The 13,959-nt window shown below is 42.3% G+C and overlaps 1 long non-coding RNA gene across 1 annotated transcript; it reads right to left on the reverse strand.

The window, feature by feature from the left end:
- Positions 1 to 879: 879 nt before the first annotated feature.
- Positions 880 to 10,381, reverse strand: LOC122456808. The gene is made up of 3 exons (XR_006275887.1): positions 10,302 to 10,381; positions 9,866 to 9,996; positions 880 to 1,123 (listed from the first exon to the last, which is right to left on the reverse strand). It is a non-coding gene; the product is annotated as an uncharacterized LOC122456808 (long non-coding RNA).
- Positions 10,382 to 13,959: the final 3,578 nt, after the last annotated feature.

The raw sequence follows: 13,959 nt of genomic DNA on the forward strand, positions 1-13,959 counted from the left end.
GTGATGATGGGGGGGTGGCAGCTAAGTGTTTTACTGCTTACACCAACATTAGAGTCTCTTTTCCATGGAGATCAAACAGTGGAGTGTCTACCTCATTTCCCATCCCCTTCCTGTGGCCAAAAGAAGCCGGGACCTGTCAAAAACTAACCAAGGCACCCTTAGTCCGGTTACCAACTAACACTAGTTTAGGAGTTCTCAAACTCTCATATTATGGTTCACTTCTTACGGCAAAGGCCACGTTATGGGCACTTCCCATCCTAGCCTGCCTCTCTAATCTAAGTCAGCATTTATACCACATTCACCACTCATCCCTAAACATTCTCCATAGCAAATATGGGGTTTTTCCAAACATCAACCAATGATATTAGGACAATTTTAAAGAGACCAGGTGAAACTAAACTCACCCTAATAGGATGGGTGCAACTGCTTAATTTTGTCTTCATTTCATATCCTCTCCTTCAGTGCAAGGCTTTAAATTTGTTGTCAATGGATCTCCTTTCAGTGTCTGCATCCCCCACTACTCTCAGTTCACAGGGTCACTTAACAGTTTGATTCTATGACCTTATATATTTGCTACTAGAAATTAGTCTGAACCCAAAGCCCAGATTTGAACATAATTCAGACCTACTGCAACTCCAGAGTGCGATGGGTCTCATTTGAATCTGAAATATGCTGAGTTTTAGGAAGGTTCAGATTTAGAACTGAATTTTGCACCCCCAAGTTCAAAAGATGATCTGAGGCTCTAGTTCTCCCTGTAATGAAGACAAAGTTTGGATTTGGAGTCTGGATTTCAAAGTCAGACCCAGGATTTCCTTCAGGCCCATTTCTCATTTTTACAAAATATTTTTTGAGTGATGCAACAATATGAGGCTGGGTTTTTTTAATTATGTGCAAATACATACATAAACAGGAATTCATCGCAACATGTTTTACATTCAGATAACTCAGAAATAGCTATTTCAAAACAGCATCGTGCCAGTGATTAGTTCACAAGATGAATGAATGGCAGTAGCTGTTTTGAGGATAAGAAATAAGAATGTTTCACCAGAAGTTTTCATAAGGCCTTTTTTAGCAAGGGGGCTCCTCTTGAGCACATTTAGTCTCCAGATGGAGCTGAGCTGATCTGCTGAGTCAAAGGGAACAGGTCAGAGATACACAAATTAAAACATGTTTTGCAAGCAACCCTTGATGCAACAGAATATAAATACTCCACTGGAGATTGACTAAGACGTTTTTGAGTGGAATATAAGCACACATAAATAAAGCCTATTCTAACTAGTCCCCAATTAGATATTTACATGACAATCCAATCAGGTCTCAGAAAAAGCAGTTACTGACAATTAGCTAATTAAGGAGATTTTTGAAATACATTTTCAACCACAAAAAAAACCCCAATGTTTATGAGATGTTAAGGGATTGACTCAGAACCACAAAAGCATTCAGTTAAGTCTGGGCTTATATGTTGTCATTAACTTAAGGCACTGAGCTGTTGGGCCTTTTTAATTCTGTTCCATCCTCTGCCTAATGGCCACAGCACCACAACCATTCACCAGGATTCTCACCCTTCACCAGTGACTTCCTGACCTTCTGTGAATTTAACAAAAAACACTCTTAACAGCACATAGAATGAGCAATTTGTGGTTGGACTAGAGAGCAGACATCTTCCTGGTTTCCCATCTCTTTCACTATTTTTGACTCGTCCATCCTCTTCTTCCACAATGTTTCTCTATCATGCTAGCTACCTATGGCATTTCTAAAGCCGCCAAAACTTACAGCATCTGCTAGCCTATGCGAGCAGAGCACACAAAGTGGTTTGATAGAGTTGGGTTGGCTTGAATTTACTGCAGTGTTTCCACCACCAAAACTAGCCGCAAAGCAGCTTCCATACCAATTATGTAAGAAAGGGGTCACTGAGCAACTCTTAAAAATAAAGGTCCCAAAACAAAGGAAATTCTCAGCAAAAAAGCTTTGCTAGGGTGATGTTAAGCTTGCAGATAATATAACAGTAAGTTTCACAACCTAACAGTACATTGTAGCTTTACAAAGTCTAAAAACTATAACATTCAAATCTAAAGTTACACTAAACACACACACACACACACACAGAAAAACAAAATGCAGCACAAAGGTGCTTATGAACAACCTTAATTGTATCCCTGCTGTCCCTATACCATTGTAAGAAAATGCTATACTGGCATACTTCTGATATTGACAACATAGCTGCTCAAAATATTTTATTGAAATATAACCTTTTAAGACGACTGACAGTCCCCTCCCCTTATTTGTTTTTTTATTTTCTTTTGTGGAAACTTTTGAATGACTACAAACAGTTAGGGAAAAAATGAGATTTTTCTTCCAGTCCTCATATTTCTCAGATGTCTTGTTTGCTTTATCTCTGACTTTCCATGAAAAAAAGATTTACCCAACATGTAAAACCATGTGTATGAAATTTCACACAATTGGTTATTGGCGAGACTTAAGTGGAAATATGCAGGAATATATATGGAATATTAGCAGGAACATTTACTATGGATTGATTTTTGAAATGGATGCAACCACTTTAAAAAAGTGTTGGTGAGAGAGACTCCAGAGTGTGAATATATTCATTCTGTTACTGCATTGATTGGTCCATAAATGAGAATACTCAGGGAAACACGTCCTCTTTATGCACTCCCCACCCAGTGCGTACACCTACAGTTGTGTATGAAATTCTGCATTTCACAAAGGGATACATTTTTAACCATATATTTGAACTTATGCGACACTTGATGTCACTAGAGACCACCCATATAAAAATTATAATTGTATCCACAGTAACTGACACTTCAGAGGGTCAAAAGAATAGTGAGATTTAAAAGGAAACAAGAAAAATGACATAAAAATGACTGAATTAAACAGAGGAGATATGGGTGGGGTTCTTTGCCTATTGTTTTGGAAGATCTGCATAGTTTATGTATGCTCCACCACTCATGACTAATGCAGTCACCCCAAACTCACAGTAATAAATATTGCACTCCACCCCATAAAGTACAATAGATTAGATAATATTCTAAATCACTACAAAGAGAGTACTGGTGATGTGGTATAACTTGTTAGCATAAGAGCACAGCTTGACTCCCATACCCCTAAGATGGGTGGAAAACAAGAATTCGATTTCATGAAAAGTTTTGAGATTTCTGGATTTGTTTTCGTTCAGCATCAGAATGAAACCAAAGCCTTACCAAAAAAAAAATTGTTGAAAAGAAACAAGAAAGCGTGACTTGAACCTGGGTATCCAAACTGAGTGCCTAAACCACCACACCGTTGACTGGGGTCAGGTCAGTCTCTGGTTTTCACCAGAAAGTCCACCATAGACCAGAGAAAGTTTTACTAAAACAGACACATTTTTGTTAAATGTTTTGATAAACTGACATTTTCTGATGAAAAAAATCATCAAAAATTCCTGACCAGCTCTACTGAAGACTCCATTTAGCTTTCAAAAAGGTACCAGCAAGTACTGGAAGGAACTGAACTATTAATAAATGGCTGTTGCCATAAGAGGAAAAAGTAAAGGGATTTCAGAGTATATTTTCAGTTGAAAGAAGGCCCAGCTTCTGTCTTTGCACCTACTTTTTTGTGCCCACCAAATGAGCTGCAGGTGCAAGAGTGATTAGTTGCACTTCCAATTATTTGGTTTGCACACACAGTCAGGTAGTTGATGCAAACATCCAGATTTGCTCCCACAGTTAAATTGAGAGGAATGCAGCTCTTCTGTAAAGATGTTCATTCATTTTAGTCACTTTAAAAAAAACCCCCAAAAAACAACAAAAAAACTCCCCACAGTATTTTAGCCATGCTTATTTAAACCACACTTCCCAGAATGGTCCCATAGCTGACACGTTAAACCAAGGGTCAGACTTTCAAAGGCACCTAAAGATACAAATAGGCACCTGGTGGGATTTTCAGGAGCACCTATTTGCCTAATTCTCATTGATTTCAATGGGCGCTGGACACCTGCATAGCTATCTGCATCAACAAGTGCCTAAATGCCTTCTGAAAATCTAACCCTAAGAACCTCAGTGCAGGCCTAATCCTGAATTGCAATTCTTGTTGCCCTAAATAATCATTGCAACCTTTCAGAACCAAGTTGAAAATTCATAGATTCCAAGGCCAGAAGGGACCGATGTGATCATCTAGTCTTACCTCCTGTGTAACATAGGCCATAAAGCCCTCCTGAATTAATTCCTAGAGCAGATCTTTCAGAAAAAAGACCCAGTCTTGACCTAAAACATGCCTATGATGGAGAATCCACCAGAACCCTTGGTAAGTTGTTTTGATGGTTAATTACTCTCACTGTTAAAAATTTACACCTTGTTTCCAGTCTGAATTTGTCGAGCTTCAGCTGCCCAGGCACTGGGTGGTGTTAGAGCTTTCTCGGATATATTGAAAGCACATTATCAAATATTTGTTCCCCACAAAATAGTCACATTTCTTGGGGTGGGGGGAGAATAGATTTGGTCTAGTGTCTTTAGCACCATTCAGTATCCATTCCTCCACTACCATGAGCTGCCATGAGGAAGGGTGTCTTTGTTGGCAATGCAGTGGCTTGGGTACAATTCCCTGCTCTGCCATACAGTCTCTTGTATTGGGTCACAACCATTCTGTGTCTCACCCCTCTCTCTCTGTAAGTGAGGATCCTGTGCCTGTCTTTGTCTATTTAAACTGTAAGCTCTTTGGGGCAGAGACTGTTTGACTATGTGCACATCCAGCATGTAGCACAATAGGGCCCACATCTGGAGGAGCTACTGTGATACAAGTAGTGTTTGAAAGGATCAGTTGTTGGAGATGTGTCATTCATCTCCCACAAGTACATTGCCTGGAGTTTAGAATGTGAGTTCTTTGTACTCTTTAAATGCATTTGGTTTAAAATCAGGTTCTACAAGGGCAGACACCTCTAAGATATCAGTGGATGACAGTGTGGGAGAAGCAATAAAACATTGCTAAAAAATAACCATTTACAGTTGTCTAAACTAGATTGCCCTTCGTGACAGTGCATTTAGGTATTGAAATCCCGTTTCTCTTTTGCCCATTAACTTCCTAGAGGAGAATTGCTACTCAAAGGCTTGATGCAGATGGAAGCAAACAGTAATTACACTGGAGCAATATTCAGTGGCTTCAATTCCCAGAGCGATTCACTCAAACCTATTTTTCACTTGCTCTTCGCATGGGGTTCATACATTCTGGTCTCACATTGAGCTTCAGATTCCCACAGGCCTGAAAGTTCAGCCCCGAAAGTCAAAGCAAGCAGCCAGCTCCGCCTGGGTTATATCATACACCCACAAAGAGGCCCAGGCTTACTTCAAACTAGAGATGGATCCAGGTGATAACGTTCAGATCTAGACCCACTACAAACTTTCCCAAAGTTCAGGAGTGTTGGGATGGGGGTGGGGGGAAAGGGTTGATTTGAGTCCATCTCTTCTCATTACTGGGCCCAGGCTGGTAAGGCAAAATCTTGAGCCTCTTGAGAAATCCTGGGGTGACAGAAGCATTTTATAAAACCTAAACCTGGTGACTTTTTCAGCCCAACTCTGGCCATGGCATACTGACAAGTAATTCAAACCACAAAGAGAGGAAGGAACAGATAGTAGAGGGGAGTTTCCCTTGCTTCCCCTTTACAGATATCACAAATAGGATTCGGATCTCCATGAATCCATGGCATTTTTTTCTGAGCACCCAAGACAAAACATGTAGCACTTACATGCTGCTTTACATTTCTGAAGGGCTAGATTTACAGCTGGTTCAAGTCACCACATCTCTGCTGAAGCAAATGGAGTTACAAAAAAAAGCGCACCCACGAAGGAATGGGTCCTTTAATCAAACCAAAGCCAGCTGGAGTTTTCATTAAAAGAGTACCCAGCTGCTTCAGAAATGACGAGGGCAAAGTAATACAACCCCATCATTGCCATTCCCCCAGAACGTAAGTGGGCCCTGGAAAGGTGATCGTGGCCTAATCTTTGTGTTTGCTTACAGAGTGTAATAAATATAGTGGTGAGAATGGTACATCCTGTACGATCCTATAAAAAGCAGATTGTGACGTTTATCTGGGACTGTAGCGATTTATTTTTTAAAGAGTATCCTGTGGTAGCTGTGTCCAGGACAACATCATTAGACAAATGAAGGAATTTCAACGTCACAGAACAAGAAACTTTTTGACACTCGTTAATAGATTTATTACATCTCATGCACTGGCTGCTTGCTTGCCGTGTAACATATGTTTTGACCTGCCCATGTGGTCCTTCCCTTCTGAAAGGACAACCAAGATGGTAAATCATTTTACCATGGATGATATGGGACTTGCAGATGGGAGGACATGGAGTGTGGGGTAGAGAATCATGAAGCATCCCTTAGCATTTCCTGCATAACTGCAAGATTCCAAATGGGGGTATTTGTACTGTTGTAGCCATACTGAGTGACAGATGCACTGTCCCAGTGCAAGACCAACTTTACATTTACAGGTACATATAGTACACCAGTAAAAATATCCCCAGTACAGACCAGTCCTTAGATAGCAAAACAGGCAGCTCCCATTACCAGTTTCCATCAGCTTCTCAGCACAGTTCTTTTTTTCCAGTTTAAGAAGTCACAGACTTAGTCATGTCACCCCGCACATTATTAGGGTACATCCCTTTGCAGAACTGTAATCTAAACAGTAAATAGACAGCAGTACTCCCAATCATTCAAAAAAATTATCCAAGTCAGGCCCCAACGGTTAAATATAAGTGCTCATTTTATGGGTGATGGATTACCATGAATACTAAAATGGAGGCGGGAATGGGCATTGCAGTTACCTCTTCTGGGGCGTAGCTCTTTATTGGTAGTGAATTCCCCTCAGTGCCTACAACCCCACCAGTCTCATCCCCCCCAGTCACTAGGTGATTTGGTTCCACCCCCTCCAAGTTGGCTACCACTCTGATACTGGGGTTTTCTGCAAGTTTGAACACAGCTGAGTTTATAGCAAAGAAAGACACAAGAGGGGCCTGGGGTTGCTCAATAAAGCCCCTGGAAACCCTCACATAGTCAAAGCAGGATTCCTCAGTGCTAGAGCCCTGAAAGATGTTTCGCCAGCTTGGCACATCTCATGTATGTGCTCTAAAGACCAGCAGCAATCTGCAGTCCTGGGGCTGAGAATCAAGGGTTATTGATGAGATAAAAGATTGGGGTGCCTAGAAAATCAGTCACTTATTTTTCTGTATCCCTTAGTAAGGAGAAAACAAACCCAGAAACAATGATGAATCTTAGGTATCAAAGACTTCATCCCAACTCCTGTTAAAGTCAATGGCAAAGTTCCCATTGATATCAGTGGTACAGGATCAAGCCAGTAAATGCATACGCAGAGGTTAGGGGCGCCGAGCACTTAAAACTCTTACTGAAGACATCAGGAGCTGCAGGTGTTTGGCAGTTTCAGGATTTGCTGCACATACTTCCTAAAGCTTTATAATTCACTCCAAGAATCCCCTTGTAACCAGATGACAGACAGGGTGTGCTCTTTATGATAATCTCTACTATAAGGGAAAGGGGGAACTCCACAGCCTCCCCTTTATATGGGTAGCAGGCCAAAACCCATTCTGCACACCTCAGGCAGAGAAGACCCCTTACGATTTCCTCTCCAATGGGTCTGAGGTGTAAGTGTAGCCAGATGGGCAATATAATGAATGATGAATCTGTCTGGGGGCATTTCCCATCCTGCAGAACAATACAATGGGGATACATTGGGATGCTGTACACATATTTTGCATCTCTACTCAGAGGTGCACCCAGGCAGGAGATATATTTTATCAGACAATTTTGGCAGCAATTTTCTAGAAAATGTTTCTAAACCCTGTCTCACTTGTTTTCTCTCCCCTCCCTCTCCTCTTTTCCCGTCAGCCTCCATCCCTCATCCTTTGTCAGTGTCTGCCTCCCCTCCAATTAACATTTAGCATCCCCCTCCCTTCCACTCTTTGTGTGTTCATTTCTCCATTCTTCTTCTTTCCCTCTCTGTGTGTCCTTAGTGCCCTCCTTCCCTTGGTCTCCCATGTCTCCCCCCCCACCTGCCCTCCTATCTTTCTTTAGCCTCCACTCCCTTTATCTTTTCTCTTTGTGTCCTCCGTTGTCCCGCCTCAGCCCTTCCTCTACCCCTGCTAATGAGCACGCGTGGTAGAAGCTTCCCTCAGAGACTGCTCCCACAGCGGAGGGGAGGGAAATACCATTCATATGCTCTAACTGCTCCTACTCCAAATACCAGATAACATCCCTTCCCACACTGATGCCTGCTTAGAAGTGTCTCCCATCATAGCTTGGAGGGGGGTCCCTGCTGTGAGGTTCCAGCCTCCTTCCATCAGTAAACGTGAAACTTTGCTTTTTGCATTGGTATTTTCCTCTGTTTTCTACACAAGGGCTTTGGCAGAAACACTGCCTTATCTGTTCTGTTTTATTTTAGTTGAATCACACAGATATCGGCCATTAACAGAGCCCCATTCATCTGGAAGAATCAACTCTCAAAGTGCTTTACCCACATACAGCGATGCCTTTGCCTACCCATGAAATGCAACTGCCTCCAAGGTAGAGTGCAGGTCACATTCCCAAGCAAAACACAACAATTTCAGACTGGACACGAAAAATATTTCCTCCTTTACAAGGGGGACAATAGACAGGTCACAATATCATTGCTTGGTTAGTTGTGAATGTAACCAAGTGCCAATGGGTTTTAATGACTGCCAGAGAGTAGAAGTTAAGCATAGTCTCATCCAGATGACGAGAACTCAATGAGCTGCTACCCAGCAGCCTGCTTTATCAGCGCCGACTTTCCCACTCAATCACTAACACCATTTCCCACAGCACCTGATCTTTCTATGGAGGCCTCATGTACCACTGCTGCTCAGGCCTGATCCTATTTAGCCATAAGATCAGATACTATCACAACCCAAGATGGCCTGACTGCCGGCTTGCTGGGCCTTCCCTGGCCTAACAGGGAACAGATTTACCAGCAAATGGCCCAATTTCCACTTTTACTTATGAATAAAAAACCAAAAACACCTGAGCAGCTGGAATAACTCAGCAGAACGGGACAGTCAGCATGATTGTGTCCTCTAGGATGGCATGTAAAACAAGAAAGCTAAGTTAGCACAGATAGAAGAGGGGACAGAAAATTCCCCCAGCTTTGGGTTCAACCCAGTCTTATGAACCTGGGCAGGGAGCCCAGTTTCCCTTAAGACATCCTGGCCCCTCCGTTTCCGAAACAGCCAGTCACAGCCTCTCTCTTGAGCCTCTGGAGAAAATGGTCCTTCTGTTAACCCCTTTTACACCAGTGTTTCTGCTCCATCACTGCAATAACTCATTGCAGCATATCTGCAGCAAGATTCTAGTCAAGAGGAATATGCTGCATTAGTGGGTGAAAATAGCACTGTTCCTGCCAGCACTACTGTATGCTTTGCCCCAGTAAGCATGCTCTGTCTCTCTTGGTCACAGGCACTCAACCCAAAAGGAAAGAGTTACTCAGAGGGTGAAACTGTGACTGCCACACCATCAGCATTACACAATAGTCTTCTGAAGATAGAAATCTTATAGATGTTCAACTGGGGGCAGGGAAGGGGGGAGATGAAATTCAACTATAATATCATGAAATACTCAAAGCCATGGCTATACACTGCACAGAGCAGTGTCCCATGCCACGGAGCTAGGAAATGCAGTGAACAGTTGAACTAGGATTTCTTTCTTTGCAGTGCATCTACCTTCAGTGAGTGCTTGTTACAGTAAGAGCGAGAATGAAAGAATACTTTTAACTCCTTGTCAAGCCAGATTCAAATACAAAGCCCTTATTTGAACTTGTAACAGTTCATAGACTCACTGTTCCAGAGCGCTTCCTCGTGACAAACTCCAGCATCATAGCCCCTCTGCTTCCTCCTCTGGACCTCAGTGTTTGTGTAGTGACTTGTCCCTCTAGCAAGGTCAAACAGTGCCACCCCTTCCAGGGTAACTCTGTTTCAATTCAAAAGAAAAAGATCTCTTCCACTCTCTGTCTTCTTCACCTTTCTCCCAGGCTCTACAGAGTTCTTTCTCACACCATTACAGAACACATCGCCTTCCCAGGGCTTTCCCCCTAGAGAGCCCATCTCCTGCCACGCTGCTGATCCTCAGGGCTTCTTTCCTGGAGCCTCTCTTCCCTCTGGTTTGGTTTAGAAGTCACCTGCTTCCCTCTCCCTTCAGGACTGTCCCAGTGTACAAACTCCTTCTTGCAGGCCCATCCATGTTTCCTTTCCCAGAGAGAGGAAACTCACAATTACCTCTTTTCCTGGGTCTCCCCCACCAGTGCACTACAGTCCTAGGAACCATCCAATCTGGTTCTCCCCAGCTCCATCTGATCCTTAATTACCTGTCTCCCCTTCAGGTGCCACAGAATGGACTAACTGATCTCTCCAGCTCCCCTTAACCTTTTCAGTACCAGAGTGGCATTTAAATACCCCAGAACAACATCTGCAGAGGAAGTAAATCCAGCAACAGAATAAACATGCTCCCAAGATGGCCTGTTAATGTCACGAAGTCCTGAGTCACAAAGAGGGATTAATCAAGGCCCTGTTGTTTGAGCTAAAGAGTGGTCCAACTTTTTTTTGCTGTGGGCCAGATGGAGGTGGGTGGGGCCCCTCCATGGGCCACATACAGAAAGATATGCTCTACAAAATGGTGTCCTCCATGCAGTGTGACCTTGCACGTGCAGTGCATGTGAGCTCACGCTGTGCAGAAAATGCCATTTTGTAGAGCAGGTCTGCTGGGGAAGTGGATGAATCCAGGGGTCAGGCAAAGGACAAAAGAAAAGAATTGAGGGTGATGTTTTCAAAACACCTAAGTGACTAAGGAGCCTTAGATACTTAGGAGCCTAAATGAGAGCTTTCAATGAGACCTAAACTATGTCATTTTTGATAATGGGACTGAGGATCCTAAGTAACCCCTAAGCACTTTTGAAAATGTTACCCCAAGTCTGTTAGCTGCAAGAATAATCAATTCTTCGGTTCAGTAACCAAACCAAAGCACTTGAAAAAAAATTCATTTTGGGCCCAACAAAATATTTTGTTTTGTTTTCAAGGTTTTTGTTTTGGGTTGGTTTTGGGTTTTTTTTAACTTTTTCTAAAAATAAAATTCAAGTGAAATTGAAAATGTAAAGCTGTTTCAGAAACAAACACAAAAATTGCAAAGTTTCCTTTTAAAAAATGTTGAAACAAAAATTTAGATTTTTTTCTGAATTTTTTTTGGGGGGGAGGGAGTTTCTGTCTGATATAATTCAGTGCATTTTAATCTTTCAGTGCAACTCCTAATGCAACCCATCTCCTGCTTCCCGTTCACAAACTCCCAAACACACACACACACACACACACACAAACATGCATATTCACAAACACACTGTCAGATCTTTTTTTCAAAGGAAAAAAAAACCCTGCAAATGAAGCTCAGATATATCCTAAACACTTTCCATTTCTCAAGGAGGAAAAACATGACAACACTCTTTAATAAATGCTCCATATTCAGTTAAACGATACAGGATGATGCCAGGCCTATGTAAACGTAATTACCTTGACAAGAGGAGCCATAAAGCCAACAAGAGCCAGCTTATGATGGACAGAGTCAATCACACATCTGAAAGCTTCCTAAACCACTAGCAAAACAAATGCTCAGGGAAAGAATATATGCAATTTGCAATGACAAACTCTGATGTCTCAAATTGGGCCTGCTAAGTACATGCTCAGAAGACAACTTGTGCCGCAAATGCAGTTGTCTTTTGATAGGAATGAAAACACTGAGCTTGGATTTGCTCTGCTGATGAAGTATCTGGTTTTCTTAGAATGTCTATTCCCCACAGCACCTTCTCTGACAAATAGTTCTGATAACTCCATAGAGTCTGTAGCTGACATTTATGGATTGTCCCCTAGTGAGTCCCAGGCAAAAAACTATAGCCATTTGATGTTGTTCTGGGAGTTTTAAGGCACATTGCCCTCGTGCCTCAACATTGCACAGGTGCACAAGGCACTGAGAGGGAACAAAAAATCTACCACACCTTGGTCCCCTGAGACTAAAACTGTGCAAAGCTAGCAATACTACCAGCCATAGCATCTCTAGAGTGGGCAGAGAAAGAGGAGGGTTCATGTGGACCCACACCACACCAATCAACAGAGTTGTCTGGGGAAGAAAGGGTGTATATACTAAATCCCAGCAACAAAGCATTCGTGAGCAACCGCAGAGGCAGTTCAACAGTAATCATAACCCCTTTGACTCGCTTTCCACAAACATTTGTGCCTGCCTCATTTTGTTTGTGGGAAAAGAAAATGCTCTGAGGAGTAAGGCAAATATGTCATTCCACAAGTATTTGCACTGTGCGTGTTCATGTGGCCTTACTAAAAGCACTTTGTAGGCTTGGGAGCCATACAGTCATGGAGCAGAAATAATAGTGACTTAGAAGGCCAGACACCTATCAAAGTATGAATACTGAATGAAGAAGTCCAGCAAAGTGTTAGTAGACAACCTGCAGACTGGCATGGTTTACATAAATAATGTAAATAATTTCCAGTCATGAACAAATTCCTACAAATCAAAATCTGTTCCTGAATTATTTGTAAACAAAAGGGGCTAGGTTTATCAAGTAGTTCTCCCAGTCAATTTGAAGCTAAATTACACTAATAATACATTATCTCCTTGTGTTTATTTGATTACTTAAGGACAGGGAAGTGAAAAATGTTCGGATTCAGAAAGTTTCTAGGTAACTCGTCACCCAGCATCCTGCTGATATGAAGAGGATAGTTTCTTCCAATCCTACCTGCTGATTATATCTATTCTCCAGGGAGTCTCTTGTTTAATGGCCCATGGGTCATTCCTCCTTTGTACAGATGTTGCTGGGGTCAGTAAGAGAAATTAAATGCCCCATTTGGACAGTTAATTAAACTCTAAAGGGGGCCAGCGTGTGTTAGAAAAGTGCTGAGTAGCAACCTCTGGAGAAAGAGGGACAAGCACACAGGAAAAAGGAGTGAAACAAGAAAAAGAAAGAACAAAAAAACCACCTTAAATGTGATTTTCCTTCAGTCATTGCCCAGGTTCTTCAGAAAGGAATACACATTTCAATCAAATAACATTTGAACAAAGAGTGTATTTTTGTTACAATCAACGCTTCAGTTCCCTCAGATCTGGAGGGCAATACTTCCTCTTTCAGAAGTGCCTCCCATTGATTCATAACAGATAATTCCCTCCTTTTGGAGGTGAGTCCTCGCTTTGAAGAAGAATGAGGTGAAGGTTTTTGGTTCTTGTTTGGCTTCCCTGACAATGCTCGGGGGGGGGGGGGGGGAGGGGGCTTGTGCAAAGTACATTCCTATGTGAAATAAGATTTTGTCACAACTGCAGTTTAAATGTGCTAATGGAAATGCTGGAAAAAAAACACAACTTGTACAGCTGCAGCTGCTTCTAAAATAAAACAATGTAACTTCTTCTGTAGGAGTTTGCAGGGTGAGAGGTTGTTTGCTTTTTTCCTCCCTTTGCTTTCAGGTGCTTAAGAAATCAAGTGCCTGTTTCGTGATTCAATGCACCAGCTGGGAACTTGAAGGGATCAGATAGTACAGACTCTGCCCTTTGGGCCTTTATAATCCAAAACAAGTTTTCCTTTTTCACAGTATGAAACAAACATTTTGTGGAAGCACAAATAGCCCTTTTGTGGCTCTCCCGAAAACAACACTTTTATACCTGCTTCCACTCATATGCTTTAGTTAGGGTGGGGAATGGGTCTGAAGTTCAAGTGTTCAGATTCAGGGGTTTGGTTCCAGCCCACCTCTACAGTCCTTAGAGGCTCTGGCTATGCCTGGCTGCCGTGTCTAAACCTTACCCAGCGAAGGCCCATGAAGGCTCCCGGCTAGCATTTCCAGTGCTGCTCAGCACTCATGGAGACACCAAAGTAAGCAACTAGCTTTT

The sequence above is a fragment of the Dermochelys coriacea genome, chromosome 15 (genome assembly GCF_009764565.3).
Source record: "Dermochelys coriacea isolate rDerCor1 chromosome 15, rDerCor1.pri.v4, whole genome shotgun sequence".
NCBI classification, from domain to species: domain Eukaryota; kingdom Metazoa; phylum Chordata; order Testudines; family Dermochelyidae; genus Dermochelys; species Dermochelys coriacea.